The following is a 4,836-nucleotide window of genomic DNA, read 5'->3' on the forward strand; positions in this document are numbered from 1 at the left end:
TCCCAGAACAACAACAACAGAGGCCTTGTTAAGCCACATTCAGAAGTTAGAGATGTCCTGAAACTGCTTTATAGCAGCCTTATCTCCAGGAATTAGCTGTCTACAGTTATGGTACAACTGACCAATTATCAAAGGGTAGGAGAAGATATGCAGAAGAAAGGATGGCCAGGATACAGCCAGGAACTGGAGTTGAACTAGTGCAAACAGGACAGGTGTTTGACAGAAGGGGCTGCCCCAAGGAGAATGTATCCATCTAAGCAGTTACTCTGTCATGAAAAGTCCTGACTCCCAACAGAAAGCCAAACTAGGATCCTGAACCAGGCAGAGACAGCCTAGACTCACTCTTCTAGACCATAAAAAACTCTGAACCTTTTTCTTCTTCCTTGCTCACATTTTTCCAGTACACGTTTAACTCCTTTACTCTGTCTCCTACACCAACTACAGAAGCCAGCATGCAAGCCTTCATCCTTACTGTTCTGCAAAAGAGTTTGGCAATTTGCAAAGGTGAAAGGAGTAGCTTCAGGGCCAGCATAGCTACTTCGGATGATCTGATTAAGTCAAATCTTCCACTCAGACCCCTCAATGTATGAAGTTTTCTGCACATAGCTTCTTCCTGAAATCATAACAAGCTTTTAAGACTAAAAACTATACCAGCCCTCTCTGTCTGAATATGAAAACTAGCAGGCAGTGGAGCAGTATTAATCTGTTCTACAATGCTACTTATGAGTCCAAATCAAAGACCTAGTGCAGTTTGTCATGTTATAGACAATACAAGCAAAAGTTTTAAAACATGTACAAAGTTTTTAAACATGATATATCTTGAAGTATTTGAAAGCAGAGAGAGAAAATTTATAGGCAGACCTTCAAAAGCTGAATGCTTAGCACACTGTGGGCGAGGGGGGGGAGTATCAGGCTGTTGAGAGATACTATTCTATTTTAAAATACTGTTCTCAAAAGTAAGACAGATCCTGAATCCCAGAACAAGGCTGAAAATCAGATTAAAGAGCAGTTTTATTTGGCCATCTGATGTAATACTCAAGCCAAAATTGATTGGGCAACTTTTAATTCAGGCAGATTTAAGGAATGTGGCAGTAGTCATATTACTCGAAGAGTTGCCTAAAGCATTTATGTGCTATAAAAATACAGCTTCTTTAAAATTCGAAGGCACCTTCCTTTAAAGCCAGAGAAGAACAAGCACTGGGATACCAATAGTTCTCCAGCTCAAATATGCATTTCAGATAAATTCAGCTATGCTTTTGGTTCTAAGTATGTTTTAGTAAAGAATCTACTCAGAAGCTTTTCCTTAAATTAATGGGGTTTATCTTTCGTGTATATTTAGGGACTACAAATCAGAGAAAACAGCTAAGAACTATAACTTTGGCTGAGAATCCATGCAACACCCATTGTTGGAAAGGAAGGGGACTGCATCTTACATTCTAAGCTTGCATTGCAAAGAAACTATATCTAAGGGCACAGCTGACTCTCGTAGACATTGAAATAACTCATAGCTCTGTCCCATCTCCCCTCAACTACATATACACTCAGAAGTCTTCGACTTCTGTGTAGAAGTCTATATTCTGCCTATTATTCATGTTGAATGGCAATTCACATGCTAAGTAACTCTCAACTATTTCACCCTTATTCCGGCTTCAGTAAGATTCATAAAATTATGAAAATTTTCAGAGTCCTGAAGTATCCCAGTTATGGAACTCCTTCCCCAAGGCTTTAAATGACATACCAATTGGGTAATATGCAATACTGAACAAGTAAAAGGTTTTACGATCAAGTATCATGGCTTTCCAGTTGAAAATTTACATCATTACATACTAAAACACTTGTTCATAGGCCCATCCTGTCTCAACGATTCAGATTTCCCATAAAATTTCATACTGCACAAATAATTTAGGATATTTTGAAACACTTTAAAAATCACATTCTTTTCCTACCATATTCAAGCAGTCCAACTCAGTAACTAGGGCAGCCTGGTTTAAAGACAAAAAAACCCATCACAGTACTTAAAATATAACAGTGCCTAAAATAGCTTTTTTTAATAAGCTGTGGCCTATATAAAGTGCTCTAAAAAAATTGCCAAATTCTCAACTGGGATAGTGAGCGTATCTTGTGGTTTTTTTATTCATCCCTAATATGCTATTCTATATCCTGGTCAATAAAAAAACAAACAAACCAAACAACAACCTATACTAAATACGTAGCATTAAAAAAAAAAAAAAAAAAAAAAACAAACAACAAAAACCCAGGACAGAAATAGTGCCACCTCTCAAGGGCAAGTTCTGCTTCTTCTAACTGCACCTTCTGTATTCTCAGACATCTACTGGGAGGGAAAAAAATAAAAAAAAAATAAAAAAAAAAAAGGCTGAATGCAAGCAAAGCAAATGACAAATTTAAGAACAAAAATACTTTCCTTCAAAATCTTTTTTTTTTTATTATAATTTTAATGAGGGCTTATTTCTTGCAATGCTAATCATCTTATGTTTGTAGGAGCAATCTGCTTTCCTTGGAGCATGTTCATATTTGTCAAGACACTGAGACAAGCACCTCATTTCCTGTAATCATTGCTTTTTAAGTGCTCCTTGAAAGCATTTATCTGTGGAATGCAATAGAAATTATCTGGAGAGCTTCTTGTACTGTTTTAAAGAAAAGTTCACAGACTACACTCACTTAAAACGCAATTCTTCCTTCCACCACCCTAATCCCAGAAGACACCAAGACAAGGGCAAGACAACAGAATTATTTGCCTTCAATAACAAAATCAACCAAAGTATCTTTGAAAACATGTAGACTTCAAAGTTTTTTTTTAAAATATCAATTAACACAACTGCAAACAGAAGCAAAGGCAAGTTTTGGAAAAAAGAGCAAACTTCAAAGCTGGAACTAGCAGAGACAATTCTCTCTTCACCAGATCCAGGGAGCTGGAGAAGAGAAAAGGTTACAGCCTTTTCTCCCTTTCTCACAGAGAAAATTAATTTTTTATTTTTTTTTTTTTAGACATACACATTAGCTAGAATAAGAGATTCTAGCTAGAATAAGAAGAAAGAACATTCCCAGACAGCATCTACCTACAGTACAAACTGGAAGGCTAAGATGGGCTGAGTAAGTAGTGGTTATAGTTGCAGTGCTGCTTCTGGACCTCATCAAGTCCTTCATAATCCTGTGTATCACCCACCTACTACCAAATAAACTTATATATTCCTTCTTTACACTCTCTGCTTTCCTTCAAAAGATGTAACAAGCTTTGTATATCAGAGCTTCTTGAAAAGCTGTCTGCATTAATTTCTTATCCAAAATATAGTATTCCCTTTTTAGTCCATGTACAATTCTAATAATAAAAAAAATGGAGCATGCTTTTTTAAGTCGGCTACCTTTTCATGGGTTATTCTTCTGACAGCTTACATGCAAAGACCCAACAAACACTGAAGACTGGGAAAAAATGGGACAGGAAAGCACAGTGTTCCAGAAAGGGTGGGCAAGGATGAGAAGCAGGACAGTGGTAATTTGATCCAGGTGGACAGCCATTGACCAACAGCCTAACTTGTAAAATGGGGTTCACTCAGACATACTTGCCAGTTCAAAGGCTGGGGGGGATAACAGAGAAGCAAGGGAAGCTCTGTGTAAACCACAGGCATATCACCTGGATCTGTGGATTAACCAAGGCCTCTACTGGGCATCAACTCTGGTAAGGAGTGAGTATTAAATCAAGGTCAAAGGGAGTGACTGCACTCTCTCCCAGTACGGCAGTCTCACTCTCCCCTCACTAATAGAGTCTTCACTCTACTTCTGCAGAGTCAGCTTGGGTCTCTTTACCACATCTATGGGACTCTGGCACCTTGCTAGCCCATGTACAGCCCAGACAAGGGCAAGCTTCATGAGAGCACAGGGAACAACCACATCAGGGCTTTCCCTGAACTGCATCAGTCAGTGTGAATCTAAAAGCCATAGGATTTAACAATAAAAATGAATAATTAACTGTATATTGAGGACCAACACAAATAGGTAAATCAAATCACAGGCCAACATATGTAAAAATATAAATTCACAGCTGCTTAGTTTCTTTAGTTCATGGTTTCCCATTCCTTCCACTGTGCCAAGCTGGCACTCATGCCACAGGTCAATGTGCTAGTACAGGCATAGGACAGGATCCCAGAAGACCACTCTATACCACTTCAGCTGCCAGAAACACACACCAGGATCACAGCTAGCACTGAACACAGCCCCTGTTCCTCAGCTAACCCTTCCAGTGACTGCTATCCTGCTTATGGAGCTTACATGCTTATAAAGCCCAGTGGTGCCAGAGCAGCAGTGTCTGCATCTGCTGATCAGCATGTTTCCCACTTTCTAATTTACCCCTTGTAATTACAAGGGAACTTTGAATAGATAATAACCACCTTTTAACACAGTGGAAATTGACCACGGAAAAAGTGATCCTTTAAAAGCTGGATTACTAATTCACGATCTATGGTCCCAAGGAAGCTATGGAAAAAGGAAGGGACCTTCAACAGAGCAGAGGTTGAAATGCTTAGCAAAAGAAGCCACTGGTACTGACAGGATTTCCAATGCCCCCTCAAAGACAGGCCTCAAAACATCTAATTGAAATTCACGGGTTTGCATATGAAGAAATACACAGAGATATAGATAGATAGATACACACACACAGAGATGTATACTTGTATTTTGTTGCGTGCATACACACAGATGAGTAAATGTATGCAGACCTTAAAGAGGCCCCCTCTTCCCCAGGCCATGCACCCAAGCCCAGCAAGGCACAACCCACAGCACCTACACGGAGCAGAACGGCCCGGCCCGCTAAGGCGCGGGGCC

The sequence above is a fragment of the Nestor notabilis genome, unplaced genomic scaffold (assembly GCF_000696875.1).
Source record: "Nestor notabilis isolate BGI_N333 unplaced genomic scaffold, ASM69687v1 scaffold22709, whole genome shotgun sequence".
Classification (NCBI taxonomy): Eukaryota; Metazoa; Chordata; class Aves; order Psittaciformes; family Psittacidae; genus Nestor; species Nestor notabilis.